The sequence below is a fragment of the Apus apus genome, chromosome 11 (assembly GCF_020740795.1).
Source record: "Apus apus isolate bApuApu2 chromosome 11, bApuApu2.pri.cur, whole genome shotgun sequence".
Lineage (NCBI taxonomy): Eukaryota > Metazoa > Chordata > Aves > Apodiformes > Apodidae > Apus > Apus apus.
The window spans coordinates 862963-884432 of record NC_067292.1 but is presented as its reverse complement, the minus strand read 5'-3'; the positions used below and the strand labels follow the sequence as shown (position 1 = coordinate 884432).

Below are 21470 nucleotides of genomic sequence, written 5' to 3'. Positions count from 1 at the left end.
AAGATCTGGGGAAAAGAAGTAATAGTAAAGTGTCGGTCTACTAAAATATAAGGAGCAAGCCCCTTGTATTTCCTTTCTGTGTGAGTTAGACATCAACCTTTTTTCTCTTACTCCTCAAGACAAAAGGCTGAAAGCATGCTGCTCTCCTTTTGAGCAATTCCAGGGTGCTCTCCCCAGCTGATGGGTGCACAGCTCTTGGAGGACTCAGCCAGGCCCTCCTGTCACTCACGGCTCCATCATCCTCCTGCCCGTCATGAAACCTTCTGCAGTTATTCCTAGAGTCTCACCCAGTTTCTCTGCTGTATGTCTTCAAAAGGCATCATTACACATAAGGCTTCTAATATTAAAACTCTACATTTTACAGTTAAAATGAATGTCATGCCCATTACACAGTATTTTCCTTTATGCTCTCCACATAATGGTTCAATATGATCCATCTGGATGGATGTTTGTGCTGTGATGTCTTCCTCTCTACCTTATGTGCACAGAAGAAAACATGCTCCACTTTGCTCCCTCTGTTCTTTGCTGATAACATACCAGGCCCTTAACTTCCTTAATTTTATTTGTCCATTCAAAGTCGGTGCATTTTTTTACTTGCTGTACTTGAATACACCAGCCTGTGGGCTGTGATGTGTCAAATAACCTTTTAAAATCCAAACAGATTATGTCCCATGTTTTCTTCCTGTCTGGAGTCTGTGTTACCTCTTTAAAAAATTCCAGCAGATTTGTCAAACAAGATTTACCCTTTATAAGGCTCTGCTGGCTACTTTTTATATCAGCTCACATTTCTCCAGATGTTTTGTGATCTCATCACTTATTAATGTCTCCATGATTCCGTCCTCTGCTGAAGTGACACAGTTATTACTGGTTAATGTGGCTGTGACTGCAGTGCCTCTTTCCTCCTCATTACCCTGCAGCTGATGGCAAGAGCCTGTCCAGGATGGGTCTGAAGCTTAAATGGAAGAAACCTGTTTTGGCCTCAAATTTGAGGGGTTTAGAAATACTTTCATTTTCTTAATCTATTATTGCTTTATTGCTGTTCTTTAGTAATCTTGTCCAAAAGGAGTTGGGGTATCCAGTACTACATGAGGGAAGATCCCCCACCCTTCCTTGTTTAATAATCTCCCATGCAAACATCATTCCAGCCCCTATAGTTACAGACATATTTGGTTTGTTTCCTCTTCTAGGCTGACTGGGCTCTTCTTCCTAACTTCTGACTCCTAAAGCAATTGCCACAAGACTGTGGCTGAACCAAGGTGCTTCTTGCAAGGTAGACAAGAAATCTCTCTGGATCACCAAAGGTAAAGAAGGTGCCTTCAAAGCTGCCCATGTGCTCACTGCCAGCTGTTGATGCTCACTAGGACATGGACTATTTTTGGCTGTCATGAAGCTATTGGCAATGACTGTGACTTGATTTTCCTTTCCTTGTGCTCTTGAAAAATGTTTAATTTCACTTAATTTCCAGCATACTGTTTAAGAGCATGAACACCCTTTGCGCCTTCTGTTCAGGAGACAGCACACCTAAACAAAGGCACCCAACTGGAGCTCCCCTGAGAAGGTGGCATAATATGTCTACTTGATTTCTTTCCTTCAAAAGACATAAGACATCATGGGGGAGCATGGGAACTTCTTCCAAAGCTGTCCATGCCTTGGGACTGTTGGAGTGGCTGAGAATGGAGGTATGTCCATGCTGCATAAATTTACGGGAAAGTTGTAAGCTGCATGAAGCACATGGAATTTGGATCGGATACAAGTCAGCCTCTCCATTACATGTCTACAGCTCTCTGCATATTTGTGATTATCCTTATGAATAATGTAAGCTACTGCTTTCAGATGGGAGAGCCTTCGAGAAGGAGCTAGGGAACATGTCTGAGTGCTGCTAATGAACTTGGAATGAGAACAGACAAAGCAATTTATCAGTGGATGGAGAAGTGCAGTCCTTCATAGAGTCAGTAAAGTTTATGGGTGAAGGAGCAAAAAAAGTTTTTTCCTTGTGATCACTGCTTCTGGAACAATTTTTTATTTATTTATTTATTTTAATTCAAGTTGCATGGTTGGTGAGGAAGAAGTCAGATTAATGTCATCACGTGGCTTACAAACAGTAGCTCTAATTTTGAAACACTCATGTCTCTGAAAGTGGATTCTGTCATGGCAGTGACTCTGGAATCAAGTTGAAACTGCTGTTGGACTTCTTTTGATTTTTAATGAATTTTGTAAAAATTTCACATTTTGATTTCCAGAGCAAAAAGAATCTTCCCTCCTCCTTTCTGGGGAAATAAATTATTTACATATACACCTCAGATTTCTCTAGCTGGAACATCTGGCAGGAGGTAAAGATGCTGAAAGCCATTTAAATGCTTCTAATAGGTAAGATGTTCACATTTTATGGGCCTGGGTCAGAAGGGTTTGCTGTATAGAGGCAACTTGATAAACTCATCTAGGTAATCTGAGAAATTTGAGTTTAAAATTAATTCATCAGCTTGTTTTCTCTAGGTGTGGGGTGTTGCAGCAGCCAGTTGGGGTCATTCCTTAAGGAAGTCACACATGCAGCTACTCCTGCATCCTGAACTAAAAAGAATTCTTGAAATAATTAATATAAAGGGAGAGCACGATGGGAGGTTTTAACCTTTTTCTTGTGCTATTGGGGTATTTTGGAGGGACTGCAGTAAAGAATTGCTGTGAGTATTACAGTGCAATGATGTATGGGATATCCAGCTGTAGTAGGTCTCCTACTGTTATATAGCTGCTGTGGAGCTGGTCAGGGCAGAAAATAACTGCAAAAGCTGAAGAAACTATCTCAGCACCTGGTAAAGCATCTCCATGATTTTTACTCATGCTCATGGTTGGTGCTGATGGTATTTGGGCACTGGTCACATTTGGTGGTCTCATTCTCCTGCAGTTGGGAAGACTGCCCATCTCATCATTGCTGACCTTTTGCTACAGTTTTCATCTGGTGGATACCCAAAGTGATTTGGTTCAGGTTAGACTGTGAGATGCCAAGTTTTGTCCATTGAGAGCTTCACTGTTTCTCTGAAGGAAGAGAAAGTGTTGTGTAGAAACAGTTCTTCACTCCCAACCTTCTCTCCTTACTGATGGTGAGAAGGGCTCAGTATTTGATTCAACAGCTCCATTCTGGTGTCCTAGGCCTTGGGTTCTCTCTCCAGAAGTGTATGTCTATGTGGGACAAGGCTATTTTGTACCTCTAGGCTGCCAAATCATCCCATTTCTCCTGCTATAGCAATGATGTGGCAAGGGAAGGGGAGGGGAAAGGTTAATTTCTAGTTCTGATTCATCACTTTTATTGAACTTAAATTCCTTTGTTTTAATGCATACTTGATTGAGCCAGCATTTATTGAAGCAGTTATGGTTTATAGGAAAAAGAGACAGTTGAAGAAAGAACAAATGAATCTAATGTAAATCAAATACTTAACACTTTTATAGAAACTACAATGCCTTAAATGTGTATTCTTAATGGTAATTTTACAAAACTCCAGTAGGCATCTTCAAATGGAGGTGTGACAGTGATTGTTTCAGTCTGGAGATGGCTTTCCTTTCACATGCTAATCATCTGCTCATGGTGATATTTCTCAGTGTAGTTGCAGTCAGCGAATTGAATAATTTATGGAATGAATTTTGCTGTAAATTTATTGTGTCACAAGCAGGTTGTAATTTCACTAACAGTACACTTAAGTTATTAAGTAAAAAAAAAATAATGTGGTTGATAGGATCATGCATTTGGAGGTTCTCGTGCTCCCTCCCCAACTAGTTCTCATCTTATATATTTTCAAACAGAGCATTTACCTAATTTTTATTCAGAATCTGATCTGAGAGAGAGAGAGGGGCCATTAACATAAATGGGTTTGCATTTGCACACTGTTGTTGAATCTGGTAGTCGTAAACAAATTACAGAAGATTTTATATAGACAGAAATAGCATTAACGTGGCACAGCTCCATTGTGGTGCTGCCTTCCTTCCCTGTTTGTTTCTGAGTAATTGTCCTCAGCTTACAAGTGATGAAGTGTTGAAGTTACAGGCAAATCTGCAGAGAAGTGGAGCCTCTTCCTTCTTCCCTGACTCTGGTGTTAAGATAATTGGGAGTCATTGCTAGAAAGTTGCTTCTGGCTTGAGAAGTGCAGGCAGCATAGGGAAGGAAGGGTTTGGTGGCCCTGATTTTAGTCTTTCTGTATTCCCTTATGCCAGAAATGCCCATATTTCCCATGGGTGGTATTGACATTTTCTGTCATCGCTGGCAGCATCAGCGTCCTGCTCCTGGTGGTGCTTGTCTGGAGGTGAGTTAAACAAGCACGTGGTCTCATATGTCACGGCCTCCTCAGAGTTCAAGTAGAATATAAGGCAGTGATGCCATATTCAGGCTTCTTATGTCAGAAATGGGAGCCCTCTATCAGTCTCTTTGTTCCTGTGCCCTGGTTGTTTCCTGGGACTTTTGTTGTCTTCTTTGTTTGGGTTGTCCTCTGAGAGCTCACCTCAGTGTTTTGCCAGATCAGCGAGGTGCTTGAGGCCCTGCGTTTGTATGTTGGTTGTATAATTTGTTTTCCAGCTTCTCAGGTGAAGTCTGAGGTGATGTTTGCAGGAATTACATGATATTTACTGGTGTGTGGTACTTCTGAGCCTCCGTGGGAGGCCTGGAGAGGTTTATTAATGCAACTTCTGGAGAGGTTTTTCTACAACATAAAACTGGGTGTTGTATAATTTTAAGACAGTTGTTTACACTATTTCTAGTTGCCTATTGTTAGTGTTAGGATGTGGGCATTTTGGGGAAAGGTCTGCTTTTATCTTGCTTTATCCATGCTTGTACAAATGTTTTTTTGCATCACTGTAGTGACCCTAAAAGCTTGCCTGACCTCTTTCAGGTATTATACTCTGTCCAGCCTCCTCTCGCTCTTCTCTGCCATCCCTTGCAGATACTGAAGTGACGTCACGGTGCTATTGCATTTTTACGTTTTCACTGGCAGCAGTGGAAGGTGATGACCCAATTTGGCAGTTGCTGAGTGGCCAGGGCCCCCCTCAGGCATCCTGGTGCTTTCAGCAGGACTTTGGCTGCTGGAAGTTTCATGAAGCTGGAGCTTGTTGTGATATGTAAATACCATGGAAAGCAGAAGCATTGTGATTGTTTATTTAATTGTTTAAATATGGCAATGTTAATACACATAATTACATAGTATAAACATAATTACTTAAATTAGCTAAATATTTTTGCATCTTAGTCTAAAATTGCAATCAAAAGTTCTCAGTGGGTGGCAGATTTAGAAAAGACTTTTTTTTTTCTCTGATGGATGCCTCTGAACATTTACTCTGTTAGGAGTAGAGGTGACACAGGGCACCAATTCAGAGGACCACAACTGCACAATTTCAAAAGCTTTAAAAGACTCAGTCTCCCTGGCTCAGGCAGAACTCCCTGCATAGCAGGGACAAGGGATGTGAGCACAGGGCTTTCCTCTGGGCAAGGGCTGGGACAGGTATTGGGGGCTTGGTAACACTTCATGTTTGGAAAGCTAGTGCAAGTTGGGTTGATCTTCTCAATGAAATATCAAGTGAGGAGTGGGTACAAGATTTTGTTTGGAAGTGGGAATGCTCACACATAGGAGCAGGGAACTGGTGCTGGCAGGGCTGGGCTGGAGAGCAGGACTGGGCACATCCTTGGCCCCAGCACAAAAGCCCTTGGCTTTGCCCACACTAGTGCTGCACATTGGCCAGCAGCAGCACAGAAATCTCTCTTTTTAAAGCACTGCTTGCAGTGTTAGATACTGGACTAGTCACTTAAATGACAATGGATTTGTCACAATAGTGTTTCAGAACTAGGAGTAAAGTCTTCATTGAACCAAAGTACAGACTTGGGTTTCATTGGGCTGCCTCACTCTGGCTGCTTTTTCCTGCTATTGTAAATTGCAGTTAAAATTGAGAAAGCATTTCTACATTTTGTTCCTCAGATGAAATTCCTCTCAAAAGCACTGTATTGTAATTATGGTTGTGCGTGTTAAATTTTTAATTTGATTTTCATTTGTCTATTCAATTGATGTAATTGATGTGCATCCTTTCTCCCTTGGGATACAGGTTAATAACCTACTAACCTTGGAATGAAGGAATGATAAAAGGATACCACACTAGGGCTTAAGGGACCGTTTATAATATATGTTTTTAGCTGTATCCTTATTTTTTGTTCTTTGTAGCCTACAGCATTTGGTACTTCCAAAGCCTTGATAAGCATTAAAAACATTAATTATTTTAATTTTAATGAAAAGAGCTTTTCATACCAGACCTACAAAGACTCTAATTATATATGACCATTTATTAATATCTTACAAAACAAAAGAGAAAAATAAGCTTCATAAATATAATACATTTGTTTGTTGTCTGAACAGGTATTTCTTGGTTGCTTTTGTTGTTGCACCTGTTCAGACTGCAGGGGGAACTTGCCAAAGGAGTTAATACTTAAACTATGAAAGTGGGTAGAAGACACATTTAGAGAACATCAGGGCATTTGTTGACTGTGGAGGATCGTGAGATAACAGTGGAGCAGGATAAAGTGCAGAGGTATCTCAGTGAAGGTAAAATACTTTGCAGATTTATTCTTGATGCCTGTTTTTCTAAAGTGAAATAGGTCCTTCCCTGTGGTAGTGCCTTAAGGATAATCACACCTACAGATCCCAGTCCAAAGTTAAATTTGCTACTGGACCTGGGAAGTCCAATTGTTTTTCCAGCTCCAGACATGAAGGAGAGGTGGTAGCCCTGACTGGTGACAGTTCTGGGGAAGGTCTTGCTGTGCTGGGTGCCACCCTAGGGATGTCCCCTGCTGGGACCACCCTTTCCTGACTCCTGCTCTGCCAAAAACCTGCTTGCTCTGGGATCTGGGGGCTGTCCCATGTGCCCCAGTAGGACACGTGGATTTCCCAGTCTTTCCTGGCTTGGCAGGGCTCTGCTGGATAGCTGGTGGACAGCACTCAGAGACACATTTCTTCTGGGGCACCAGTGTGCAAGTCTCAGTGGGGTTCATGCTGAACCCTGGCCAGGCCTGAGGTTTATTCTAGTGGAGAGAAACGCTTTCTTCTGGGTTACGAAGCTGGAAATGGGGTGATTAAATGAGCCAGCAGTAAGTGAAGGGTTAGTGCATGGCTGAGTCCACACTCCTCTGGATGATGCTGGAGGTCTCAGGGGAGTAGCAGGGCTGGAAGGAGTGGGGAAGAGTGCCAGCACTGGCTGTTCTCACCTTCCCTTCTGCTGAGGGAGAGTGTGCCCTGGAGTGCTCTGCACTCAAACTTCTCAGCAGAACAGGAAAGCCTGGGTGTGGAGAGGAATAAACTAAATGCTGCCAAATAACATTGAATAATAATCCCAAGACATAGGAATCTCACTGCAGAAAGTACCTGAGCTCTCGGCTGGTTCCCACTCATCCCTGCCTGTAACAGTTCTTGCATCTGCTGGGGAAAGCCCCAAAACCTTAGAGGACACCAGTGCTGCATAATCTCTCCCCAAAATGTATATCTTGTTTTGCTCTCTGCTAGGTAAAGATTGATATAAACCCTAGGGTACAAAGTTTAATATCCTTTCTAAACTTATTATAATTAATTAGGAAATCTCGCTGCTTTTAATCTCTTTGTGGCTGCAATGGCTTCCTTTGGGACAGTCCAACAGCATGCTTTATGAAAACATGTTTTGTTTTGACCCTGTTCATCTAGAATATTGTCAAGTCTATAAGTACTTATTTTTTTTGCCTCTAGTGTCACTTCCTTCAGCTTATTAGCATTGATTTTCATTTCCAACCATGTGCCCAATTCCCCTGCTTTCCTCACTGTCCTCTCCTGTGCTAATTACCCTCAAACTTTTATATTTTCTACCAAACATATTAAAGAGCTTAAACCTAACTTGTGACAAGAATGACTTGGCCAGAGTGTAGCACAAAGCCTTCTGACTACTGGTCAGAAAGCAGATTTAGGGATGCTGTGAAATCCCTTATTTAAGGGGTTTATGCAGCAGGTCTCACCTTTAACAGAAGGTTTTTGCTCGGGGAGCTCCCACAGCCTCTTGCATCCACAGAATTACCCCCATGACAGCCTGAGACCAGGTGGGATGATATGAGCCAGGCTCCATCCTGGTATGGTGATAAGGTAGGAGGCACTGGGCAGTGGCAGAGCAGGGTGAGCTGTGGAAAATGAAGATGGGCAGCATGTGTCTTACATATGAAGCAGAGGAGGGAGCACTTGACCCATTTTGAAGCCCTGTGACTGCAAACTTGTGCTTCGTTTTCTTGTTTTAATGCTAGCTTCTTGGCAGCTGTTGCTGCTTTGCTCTCCATCTCACCCAGCATTCACCCATCTGGGCTGATATCAGTGCTTTGGGTGGCTTCCTAACAGACGTTTTTTGACCAAGTCAAAGATCTCATCAGCATTAAGGAGTATTTTAATGTGCTATTCCTAGATCTGCCTTTTGGCTCGCTGTTGCCTTTTGTGTAATGCTGGGTTTTGCTGAGTTTGTACTGGACATGCTGTTGTGTGTGTAGCTTATTGCTGGTGGTTGGATTCAGTGCCATTGCTTTAGTTTTCATCCTCGGATTCAGTGTTTATCCCCTGGTTGTTTTTATTTTTTGCTAATTATGACCTGTGGATCTCAGGTTAGGTATCTGGGAAATACTGGATCACTAACCCAACAGTTTGCCTTGTGTGTGCTCACTGCCGGATTCCATAGAGCCTGATTAAAATGCTGTCACCTGCATCCCTGTGGAGATGACTGGGGTTTACCCAGCCGGTTGATGCAGATAAGCAAAATGTACTGACCAGGAGGAAAATGAAATGTAATTCCACGGTTGTGGCAATCCAGCTGGCAGCTGGGAAAGGCGGGGAGGAGCGTGGCACATTCATGGGAGCGGGCGCTTGGGAGGCTGCGCCAGTGCGCTGCTCACCAGAGAGGGCCAGCAGCTGCCTCAACAGCCTTCGCACTTCCTGATGAGCTGGCACTGTTAAGAAATGTATTTCTGTGCCTGTTGATAGAAAATCACTGTATGCAGGAGGAGTCTCTCCAGTGGGCTGCAATAAAGGATGTTGGCACTCATCCTTGGAGGCATGGGTGGGGTGTATGGGGCAGAGCAGAGGACCACCAAAGCACATGCCTTTCCAGTGGGTTCAGGACAATTTTGCAGTGCCAAGCAGCTGGACTTCGCCACTTTAATTTTTCCCCATGTTCGGCTCTTTGTGTGAACATGTGGCCACAGGGTTGGTGGTTGTTCTCAGCCTGTCAATAGTCATTTCCTGAGCTAATGGGATTTATTGGTTGGTTGCCACTGATCACTGGCCCCTATCTGAGAGCCAAGAGGGGCAGTGGCAGCCCTGGCACCCACCTGCACCCAATGTGTCTGACTTCTCCTCTGCCACACGTGGCAGCTTCTCCATCGTGTCAATAGAACTGGTGAAAAATGGATATTTCTGACCATAACATTCTGAGCAACTTTGGGCTTTATAGATTAAATCTCACATCTTGAAGTGCACCCAAAAGCTGACAGCCAGCGCAGCGCGGCAAGCGAGAGGAGTTAATAACACATCTGAGTCTCCTGCCACGTCCTAAGGCTTTTTTCGTCAATATTATTCAAAATTTAGGCACCTTTCATATTAATTAAATGGTAACTTTCTGTATCCCACGATCAAACTATCCAATAACACTTGCTCAGAGCAATCAGAAATGACAAAAATAAAGTACTAATATAATTTTATTATGAATTATTTGATCCCTGGGGTTTCTATCATATTAAACAAAGAAACAAATTAGCCAGTGACTGAATTAAAAGGAGGAACTGGCATCATGGAGAAGCAATAGATTTTTTTCATCATTAAGCTGCCAGCTACTTTCATGCTTCAAGTCCAGTTTCCAAGTTTACCCACTAATTTCCTAGAAACAATCCTGCTGCTGTGTGTCATTGCATATGTCACCATGTAGCAATTTTTTTTTCATAGGAAATATAATAGAAAAGATTGAAAGAGGAATTTTGAATGCATTAATCTGCATTTCCAACTCCCATGATTGTTCATCCAGCCAGCAGTGGTGGCTTGGGTGGGTTTTTGAGCATGTCCCAGGACAGGTCTTTGTGGATGGCTCCTGAGCCTGATGGCCCCTGGTTGAGCCAGATGGGCTGCTCACTTGTTCATTTACTCTCTTGCTTCCCAGCTTTTAAAAATAACTGTAATCTTCTCTATTTTAGCTGTTAATTGCACATAGAGGCTGTCAGATAGAGGTTCACAACCCTTCCCAGCCTCCTGGAGCTTCCCTCCATCCTGGACCTGTCTGGCCGTGCTGCTGTGGGTCCTCAGTCCTCTTGGCAGCAATGTTCCATGTCTGCTGCACCCCAGGGGTGAAGGACAAGAACATTATTAAGTCCCTCAGCTTTTGGTACTGTGTCTCATCCTAATGTGCCCTATCAGATGGCTTCGGTCACATATTTCGCTTTCTAAAAAAGATATCATTGTAACAGAGGGATTAATCAAATTTGGGGTAAGCTGAAGCATGCCCGTTATGGGCAGCCTCTGGTTTCAGCAGTTGGGAAATAATGGCCAAGCTCTTGCTCCTTGCTACAAACATCTGGATGAGGATGCTGAAAGAATTAAATTTTGTGCCTGAAAAATGACATATTGAGTAGGAGATCTGCTTTCATCTCTGTGATCGTGTTTTTAGGAGAATACGCGCCGAGTCTCAGCCTTAACATTCTTTAACTGCTCCTCAAATTACTAATGCTTCACGTTGCTTTAATCCATTCTGCTGTAATAGCTTTATTAGATTAAACTCCCTGCTGAGCAAGTGAGGAACAGTGGGATTATCACACTTCCCTTTGAACAGCCAGTAAAGACAAAATAAACGGTTAACAGAACAAATTCAGTTTGCAGGTGATCTGCGGTTCTCAGCCTCACCGGCTGTGGATAGGCTCCGAGTGTCCCTATTGTTCCTTGCTTGAAAAATGCCTTTTTAGCAGCCTGAAGAAATTCCCGAGGTAAAAAAGCAGTCCTAATGGAATAAAGGTTCCTCTTTCCCCTTTAGATATGTTGCTAATTGCATTGTGCCAACTGCAGGGACAGTGTGAGGAAAACCTGAAACTTTATTTTAAAAATTTTTTTAGCTTCACTTCATGAAGCCGTAGGTGTGCCAGTAACAGCCTTCATCCAGTGTCTCCAGAGTGGGAACTCCTAATGACTGATTTTTAAAATTTTTTTAGCAAATCTAATTAACTATTTGAAGTATTTCATCAAGAGGCTCATGGTTACTATACACAAGCAGTGGGTGGCTCTTCTAGAGTCTCTTAATAACTCAGTTTCTTCTCAGCATTCTTAAAATCCTCGTCTGCTGGAGCAATTTGAATTTTGTTATTAGTGACTGCTGGAAATCATAATTCAATAAAGACTAACTCATTTAAAAATGCTTCATGCTGAGCGTGCATTAGGTAACTTGGGAAACTTAGGAGACACAGAAAAACATATACTAATATTCAGGTCTACACAGGAAATTGGTACGGCACTGAGCAGTTTGAAGGAGGCTTTTTGTATTTTTTTAAGAAGCTGCAGAAAGGTTGGAAGGAATGCAGTGTTTTTTTTCTAGCAAATGTATTCCTTCCTTCTCCCCAGCATTTTTTTCCTAACTCGCTGGCGTCCATCCAAAGGAATTAAAGCCCCCAACATACTAGGGGGACAGTGAAAATATACTAGATAAACATTTCTATAGTAATCTTATAGGTAAGTAAGAAAGCTGTTGTGTTCCTTTTCCTAAACTCCTTGGATGTCCCTTCTTACTTGTCTCGTATGAGTCTGGAAGTTGTATCTGTCCTGCCCCATCTCTCCTATTCCCTTTACGGTGATAATATTACGGTCATAGAATATATCGTCTTGCCATAGGGGAATGGGCCTCCTGCTCCGGTTTTTAAGTCACATCTGCAGCTGCAGCTGGAGCAGGCTTTGAAAAACAGCGGTGTTATGAACGGATGTCATTTCCCAACAGTGAATTTGCCTTCAGAGGACGCTGCGCCACTGCACTCCTGCCAGCGCTGTCCGGCAGCTGCCTCCTCTGCTGCTCATTTGCTGCTCCAGTTCACCCTAGGAAATACACAGGGGTATTTTTCCCCAATTTCATTCCCCACAAGTTGTTTCATCTTTAGAATCACAACATTTCCTGCCAACATCAGAAGCTTCCATTCTTGTCCTCTCTCCTCCTTGTTCTTTCTAGCCATTTTCAGGCTTATATAGCCCTTGTATTTCTTACCATCTCTCCCTTTCATCCCCTGGTCCTCTTGCAGTGCCTCCCTCGTTTCAATTCTCCACTTAGCTGGAGTTCAGAAAACAATTGCCGTCTTCCACCTGATTTTCCTCCTTTGTTGCTCTGTGGTTTGATTTAGCTTCTCTTTGTCTGCTTTCCCCTTCTTGTTTGTTTGTTTGTTTGTTTTTTCCTTTTTTTCTTTTTTCCCCTCACCCTCTTTTAAAACCAGAGAAAATTATCAATATTGTTTCCCCGTCTCTGATAAGGTAATGCTGGACTAATGTGGTGGAGATGGATTTGTTATCACTGCAGAGGGAGGAGAAGAGGTAGTGGCACCAGACCTGGCACAGGGCGCTGGGGATATGGGGGGCTTGGGCAGGGCCAGGCATGGGCAGCCCCCTCTGCAGTCAGTCCTGAGTCAGGCTGGACGAGCCTGAGTAAGTATATGGAATTCAGGGGATAGAAAACTGGGACAAGGGCCTGGGTTCTTTGCCCAGGCAAAATGCCCAGGGAAACAAGTTGGTGTACGTCAGAGTGGAGAGGCCAGTTTTAGGTTGTTTACCTAGGAGATAATTCCGGAAAGGCTGAGGCACAGGAATGTGCTGCTGCGCAGCCTTGTGCCACGGCTTGGCTGCCTTCTCCAGACTCTCTGCTTTACCCTTGTGATCCGTGGCTTTGTTCACTTTGTGGCAAAGGAGTGTCTGGCTCTGGATTTCAGTGCATTATCCATAGGGAATCAGTGGTGCTGTGCTGTACCTGCCATACCCTGACACTTGCCCCTCAGTGGAGTGTGGGGAGGGAGCCCTGGCCTGGTGGCTCGTTGGGGTGGGTGCTGCACCCACACTGACAGATGTTTTACAGGAGGTTGAGTTTTTAAAAAATTATTTTTTCCTTCTTCCTAATATTGATGATGTGGGACAAGTAGGTAAAATTTATCTGGGATAGAGTAAAAACTTCCCCCCACTCTGCCCACCTGTTCAGTGTTTCTGCTGCCTTTCATTTTCTGAAGTGTTACATATGGATTACATATGTCTTTCTGCTGCAGCTCTGGGCTGAAAAAACCCCCAGCAGCCACAAGGAAATCAATAAACACCTGTTATTCCCAGACCCGCTGTTACTTGGGCTCAAAAGTGCCTGCAGGCAAAGTTAAAACAAACCCCCGGTAAGTCTGGCTGCCCGCACAGCCTCCTGCTTGCCGGCGCCAGGAGGGGGGTGGTTTATTTTTTATTTATTTCATTTTTCTATTTTGTTTCATCTCGGTTTATCCCGGAGTGGGCCCTCCCCTGCAGCCTGGGAGACCTGGCAGCCTGGGATGTGCTGGTCCCCTCAGCGCATCCCCCGGCCCCGGCGCTCCCGCCGGTTCCCGGGGCGAGGTTGCCCCCTGCTGCTTTCCCGCCATGACGCACCAATCACAGATACCTGTTTTGGTTGGAAAAGACCTTTAGGATCATCAAGTCCAACCGTTATCCTAGCACTGCTAAGGCCACCATTAATCCATGTCCCTCAGCACCACATCTACACGGCTTTGACATCCTTCCAAAGATGGGGAGTCCACCGCTGCCCTGGGCAGCCTGTGCCAGGGCCTGACAGCCCATTTGGGAAATTTCTCGTAATATCCAATCTAAATCTCCCGTGGGCAGCTTGAGGTCATTACTGCTTGTCGTAGTCCTTGTTACTTGGGAGAAGTCCCTTGCTCCAACCTTCAAGTGGGATGCATGATGGGTGTTGATGCTGGGAACATGCTGGGGGTCCCCTGCTGGTACCTGAGCATTTCAAAACAGGTGTGAGTGTGGCCATAGACAGCTGGGAGATGCTGTGGTGTAATGTAGTTATTTAGCAATAAATAACTAAGTGCTGGTGCCTGAAGTATGGTTCCTTTTCTCCAGAAAGGAAAATCTGTAGTGGAAAAATACTTTTGAGCAGTTCCTGCTGGAGGCCGGAGCAGCAAAGGCAGGACTGCAGTGCTGCCAGCAGGCTGGCTGCTCCACCAGGAGTTTTTGCTGTTTTCTCTGTGTGTTTGCTAAGGCTTGGTTTGAAGACCTGAAGTTTCGTGAAGACGTGTTCACTCAATGCATATAACTTGTTGCGGGTGGGTTTGAGACTGCATCTGCTTTTGCAAACTCTAAGTTTACACTTTGTGAATGACTTTGTACACTTAGAATATGACTTTTGTTAGTTTAGCTCTACAACAAAGCTTTAGCACTCATGCCTCTTGCCAAGGGATGCCCAAAAACTGGCCGGTTCCTTACGCTCTGTTGACAGAAAAGAGGTGCAAGGCTGGACCTGCAAAGCTCTGGAAGCACCTGCATAGTTTTATTCCAAAAGGAAGAACAGCCATGCCAGTGACTTGGCAAGTTAACCCTGATGTGTTAGAAGCTGTGCAGGGCAATGTGAGGATGCCCAGCAGTGCTGGGAGGTGGGGGCTTTGCTCTTTGAAGGACACTGTTCTCCGTGGGGACAGGAGTGTCTATTGCAATTTAAACATCTGGCAAATACTCCTTGGCATGCCAGCAGGTTGTGCCTTTTTGTGGTTCTGGGTATCATCAGAGACCTGGCAATAATGGCTGAAGCCAGAGCTATGAAATATAATTTCTTTAAATGTAAGAAAAAAGAAAAACTCAGAAAATTGTGATGGCATTTTAACTAACTTCAAGTGTGCTGGCTGGCTCAGTCGCCCCTTTGATGTTGCAGCCGGGTGACCCGGCCTCCCCTGCCATTCATCACTGCCTGGAAATCAAACTCTCCAGTTCTCCTGCTTTACAGTCCTTCCTCTGTTCTGCTAATAAACACAATGTTATTTAAAATAACTGTTTAGGAGGTGTTCAAAGGGGATATCCAGATAAGAAGTTTAGTGAGAGTGCAGATTCTTGCAACACAGAAAGAGACAGTTCATGGTGTTGGAGTCATGAAGCGTGATGCTCACAGATCCCTTTGCTCTTCTGATCAGAACCTCCAGGGGAAATGTCTTGAATTATTTCATTTTGCCTTCACATACATATACATTGTCATTCTATGGTTGTGGTAACAGCTTTGTAAACATACACAATCCTGTTTGTTAAGAGGATGACCTGAAGGGAAGAAGAGAATTCCCTCCCAATGGTCCCTGGCTGCTGCTCAGCCAGTGGCCCCTTAAGCAGCAGCCTTGGACAGTTGCCCTGGCTGGGGCAAGCTGGGGCTGGGTGGACATGGTGCATGTGTAACTCACGTGCACTTGGTGTAACACCAGCATGAACTTTGTCTCCTGGCCTCATTAACTTTGTGAGCTCAGCAGTGATGTTTGGCTATTTTATCAATGCTCTGCTGCCAGGGGGCTTCTGGAGAACTCGGTGCCTTACCCAGCTCTGTTTGCCCAGTGCCAACAGCCAGGATGTGGCCATCACTGCTTCAAAGTGCCGCTATGTCTGCTAGCAACCCAGTCACTGTCCCCAGCAGGGGACACTTGCCAGGCCTAGGCCAGGATGTCACAAAGGAGAGGGTCAGGAAAATCAGCAGTGTTGCTATTTTAAACAACGACAAAGTAAGAGACAGCAGCAGTTGGTTGCATCCATGTGGGTTGGACAGCTCTGTGTTGTTTTCTTCCTAGGCTGTATATTTTCTCTTCTTGCCTCTGGTTTCCATCCCTGTGGCCGCTTTTTCTTTGCCTTTCTAAACTGTCCGTTGCTGCACAACTCTGGTGAAGCTGCTTGCCAGGTGCAGCCTTACAGCTCCAGTTGACCAGCATATATATTGGCTAGTGTTTTCAAGACTGGTTTACTATTTTTTATAACATAAATATGGCGAGGAGCAGAACGCTGTTACTGCCTCCATTTAACACTCACACCTCTGGGGAAGAGGGAAAGCTGATCTGGTCTGTGCATGCTTCAGCTTTCCCTCAGTCTGGACCAGCCCGGCTCACAGGCATGGCTTTAATATGATCTATTTTATCTGTTGTGCTCAGAGTAACAGACGTGTAAGTCTAATGCAGTAAATTACTGCATGTATTATGGCAGCACTGTGGAAATATTTCTTAGCAGCACCAGAAAAAACCCCCACGTTTAATTTTCTGATTTCTTGCTGAATATGGAATGGAAAATATGTTGATTTAACTCTAAAAAAATGCAGTCGATTTAAGAGGGGGGAAAAAAAAGAAAGAAAAAGAAAGAAACCCGTTACCATATCTAATTTCATTAGTAAACTGTAAATGGAAAATGATGAAGAGGTAAGATTTCAAAGGGCTGGTAACCCACACATTTTATGTAGCATTAATCATGTGCTCTTAATTTTTCTGCAGCAGAACTCTGCTGTGCTGCCTCCCCGCCTGGGACTCCCAGGGCAGTGGGTGAGGTTGGGCAGGTGGTGGACCCTGGCTGGGACCCCCTGGGGGCAGCACCCGCTGGCCACCCCACAGCCAACACCAGCCCTGCCATGGCTGACACTGGCCATACCACAGCCAGCCCAAGGGATGCCACACAACCGGCCCCATCCCACGGGATGAGATTTATGGCCCCGTGCTGGGGCTTGGTGCCTCTGCCTGCATTGATTGGAAACGTGGCTGTGCTGCTGGCAACTAGTGTTTGCTGCTTTGCCCTTTCAGAGGCTCTTTCTCTTCCAGGCTGTAAAGAGGGTTCAGAAAGGAATTGTCTCTATTATGGTAATTAAGCTCCCAGGAAACAGCCTCATTAGCCTAATAAAGAGTAAATAAAGCAGGCAAGGACACACGTTTCTTTCCAGGAGTCGAGGGCAGCAGTTACTTCCCTTCGCCCACCCGCCTGCTCCTCAGCAGGGGCAGTGGTGGCCTCTGCCTGTACCTCTGCCTGTGTCCCTGCCCAAGCCCCTCCTGGCCTCTACACCCACTTGGATTTGCCCCTTCACAGCTTGCCCAGCAGTTTTCTTCCTGGGCCACGGTTTTGCTGGCTGGGTTGCAGGACAGGGAAGGTATTTCTCATGCTAGGGGAGGTTTGGCTGCATTTTTCATCTCTTCACTTCAACCCCCTGGTTCTGTCACTGCTGCCCCTAGCACAGCCCCTGCTTTGGAGCAACCCTGTGCACAGGTTGCTGCCCAGGTGCTGGGAACAAACTCCAAACGCTGGATGTTGGGGTTTGTTTCCTGCAGAACTGATGGTTGTATTACACTTTGGGGCGAGGTTTCTTCTCCTCCCTGACGCCAGCTGGGGACCACACTGAAAATGCACACGTAGCTCTCATGCTTTTTCAGAGAGCGGATTATGGAGGGTGAATTAAATTAGCAGTAAAAGTATTAAAATATTGATAACAATCATTCTATGTCCTGGCTTTACTAATTAATTATTAATTTTGTCTTGAAGGTTAGTGTAAGAGATGGACTTGACTTTATCATGCCTTCACTTAGCAAGCTGTTTGACTATATATTTTTAAACATTATCAGGTCTCCAGCAAATAGCTCTCATTTTTTATGGTTAGCAGTAGGGATTTGCTTTGTGCAGCTTCATAAACTGGGAGAAAAGCTCCTGTGTGATGGCCTTGGGGGGGCCATCCCGCTGCTGTGTGGTTGTCATTGCTGCTGATCTTCACTGGCCCTTTGGTAGGAGACTTGTTGCTTTTCTGTATGGAGGGACCTTTGCAGCACCACAGAGAGTAAAGAAAGGCCTTGACACTGCAGGCTCAGCAGTGCAAGGCAGTTAGAAAGGAATTGGCTTTCCTGGCAGCTGGGGGATGTGGGCATGTCCCTGGGGAAGGGCTGCCCTCTCCCCCTGTCCCTCAGCTCTACAGCTCAGGTGTGCATCTAGCAAACAGGCTCCGGGTGCTGGTGGGTCCAGGGAGGTGTCCCTATGTCTGGCCATGCTGGCCCTTGCCACAGCAGGCTCAAAAAATACTGGCTGCAGGCAGGGAAGTCCTGGCTGAGATTATTCTGAGGGTGTGTGAGATGGGTATTGTCTTTAAATAAAGGTATAAATAACATGATTTGATTAAAAACATGAGTACATGTATAACTCATAAATAATTTTTAAACTGGGTAAAACTTTGAATTTACTGTGAAGAATTCTTTAACACAACTTTAATATTGATACAAGATGCAAATATGGAAACATTTATGTACATCTGTGGCTTCGCTCCTGAGAAAACGTATGGATTTTGGTGAACTGTGCACAGGAAGAAGATCAGGTCTGAATGTGCAGGACTGGAGCTTTACTTTTGTAAACTTCCCATTTCCTCTCTTGCATCAGAAAGGTTTAAAAGATGTTTGTCTGTCTTGAGGGTAAATGCCTTTCATTTCTGAAATGGTAGAACCCAATTCTCACTTGTTTCTCTTAAAGTGGACCCGCTTTTAAATGAAAACAAATGGAAAAAAGCTTCCCCAGCCTCCCTGGGGGGAGGGAGGTTGCAAACCTCCAACTTTGGAAACAGTGATTCTTGTTTTGTGAGCTTTAAAAGGAAAAAAATTGCTGTAGCATTGTGAAAAACAGAACTTACCCAGTCTGGACCCTTTTAAGATAAAATTAAGGAAATTAGAGCTTGCTTCTGTACATCACTTTCCATGTTTGGCACCTGCAGTGCTCAGGTCCCAGTGGAACTGCTGCTGTACTGAAGGTGAACATGCTTAGCTCGTGGCAGGACCAAGATCTGCCCCGTGGTGCAGGTGCACAGGGATGGGAGCAGTTGCTCGAGCAGAGGCTTGCTTGTCAAAGGAGTTATAATGGCCTATGCTCTTATTTGAGAGGGGATTGATTACCTTTGTTCCCTGAGTGAAATGGCACATTTTGACTTATGTAGCCCTGTAAGGTGCCAGGAGCTCCTGCACTGGTTTACTTCTCATCCCTACAAGGTAGATGTAGATACGCATAAAAGCTACAAATACACATTTTATCCCCAGTGCTGTTTAAAGATCCTTTAAAGGTCTTTCCTAGCCCCTCTGCCAGTATCTCATCTTTTCACAACCCATGCACCAATATTATAAGTGCATCTGAGGCTGTTCAGCATAAAGATGCAGATGCAGCTTCTGGCTGTTGGGGCTGGGAGGCTGTGCTGGAGGCCACCCCATGTCACCATCCTGCTCTCACTCCCTCTTCATGACTGTCCCTATGGCCACTGCAAGGCCAACGAGCCACCATAGAGTAACAAGGCTGTGATACTTCTTCAAGAAAGAAAATGCTTCTGCTAAGAGTCAGGCCTCAGCTGTAGCGATGCAGATGCATGTTGGCCCAAGCCAGGGTCAAGGAACTGGCACTAGTGTAGCAGAAATGTGATTTTAAGAAACTTGCTCCTAATTACCTCCTGTCCCTCCCCCTTCAGGATATCATTACCAGCAGAAAAATGCTGTGTAGTGTCCAGCTTTGTCCACATAATTGTGGGGTGTCTGTCAGCACAGTATGATCATGTGTGTGCATGACACAAAAGCAATCAGTTTATGATATCCAAAACAGACAAAAGGAGATATTCCTGCCTGAGATTATCTTTGTGTAATTTCTTTTATATAAGTTATGGGCATAAATACAGGATTAAAAGAAAATACCAGCTAGAGTGTAGTTAGCTCCAGCTCTGGAGAGACCAGCCGGAGCAGATACACCTCTGTGTTGTTGTTTTCCTACTTATTAGACATGTCAAAATATTTTCCCCCAGCTACTCATATTTCCAGGATAAATCCTAAACTGTGATACTTTACATCTGCAAAGGAGATGGAATTTTCTGAGCTTCTACCCCTGTGTCAAACCTGGCGCAGTGGTGCTATCTGTGCCCAGAGCAGTGGCTGGGGAGCTGGACTGCATCTCCTGGAGGTGTTATGATTTCCCTGTTGCATGTGATTTCCCTGAGCTTGGGGGTTTGATGCTGATCCCCTTGTCCCTCTCCCAGCTAAGAGATACCAGGATTCTTGAGCATCTTGTGCTTGAAGCCAGGCAAGAGGTCCCCTGCCCCCTGACAAGTAGATCCAGTAAGATGCGTCTTCCACAAAGGCAATTTGGGCAACACCAGCTGCATGGGGTGACAGATGGAGACTTTTCTCTCTTCTGTTGTGGCTTTTGCAATGAGAAGGTTTTGGGCTGTTTTGCTGTGGGTGGAGCAGCAGCAAAATGCAGTGCCTGGAGGGGCAGTGGCACCACCTGAGCTTGGCAGCATGTTTCCTCCCCTTTCAGCTGTCCCCATCCTCATGCCTCGCTGGCAAGGATGGGCAGCAGCTCCTTTACCAGGAGGTGGCTGCTCTTCCTGGCTCCCCGGCCGGCTCTGCTGCCGTGAGCCTGGTCCTGAGAGCCTGATTTTGAGGTAATATGCAACAGTTGAGGCCAGCAAAGGGCTTAGGCTGGGGAGGAGATGAGCTGTTCTGGAACAAGAGAGAGGACAGCAACATGATACTAATGAGAAACACTTTGAGATGGAGGGGGCGAGTTATGGGCTAGAAACCTGCTTGTTGGCATCTTTATGAAAATATCTGCTAGGGGTCATGCAGGGAGGCCATGACCATGTGGCAGGAACATGGAGTGACTAGTGGGTTTGCCATGTGTGACTGATGTGGTAAAGGTGATCTTCCCCTTCATTAACAGCACTTAGTGCTGGAGGACACTTGGGACGAGTGCAGTATTTTTAACAAGTAATTTAGAGCCTGTCCTCACTGCGTGATTAGCTTGAGGTATAACCTGAGAGCTGCCAGTAACCCAACACTTGTGCGTGTCCTGGCTGGAGCCAAAGGGGGCTTTTACCAGGGGTGACGCGGCAGTGCCGGCGTGGGCTGAGGCTGCTGCTGAACTTGGAAATGCACAGAGAAAGTTGGGAGATGGCACATATCAGCTCTCAGTTAAATCCTTTCCTTTCTCTCTCTCTTTTTTTTTTTTTTTTAATACATTCTTTCCACAGTAGCAGACTTGCAGCTGTTAACTAATCCCATAACAAGTGGCATTTAGCCACACATTTTCCAAATTAAATGTGCTTGCATGTTGGACTAGTTTCATACCCTGTAATACAAATACTTTCCCTGCTGGGGGAAAAAAATAAATAAAAATTTAAAAGAACAATTCTGTTGGGCGTATGAGGAGTGGGGAAAGAGAGGGTGGTGTGTGTGTGGCTGTGCTGCTGGTGCAGCTTGTGTGTAGCTACCACTGTCCCTGTCAGAGCAGAGACGGGACTTCTGCGAGAAGCACAACGAAGATCTGATGGGTTATCAAGGACTGCTCATGCTTAAATTATTAGTTAAGGCTGTGACATTAAAGAATTGTTATTTGGTCATGGTCTCATGGCTGTGTTTTGCTAGGAGGTGTTTGAAAATTCTCGTCTGTGCTGTCACG

At 44.9% G+C, this 21470-nt stretch overlaps 1 protein-coding gene across 1 annotated transcript in view; it reads left to right on the top strand.

Annotated features, from left to right (window-relative positions):
- The first annotated feature begins 2134 nt into the window (after nt 1-2134).
- The window catches only part of ZFHX3 (zinc finger homeobox 3), a 523576-nt gene continuing 504240 nt past the window's right edge, over nt 2135-21470 (top strand). Inside the window, exon 1 of the mRNA XM_051629816.1 lies at nt 2135-2367. The gene's annotated coding sequence lies outside the window, so the exon portion shown is untranslated. The remainder of the gene's footprint in view (nt 2368-21470) is intronic.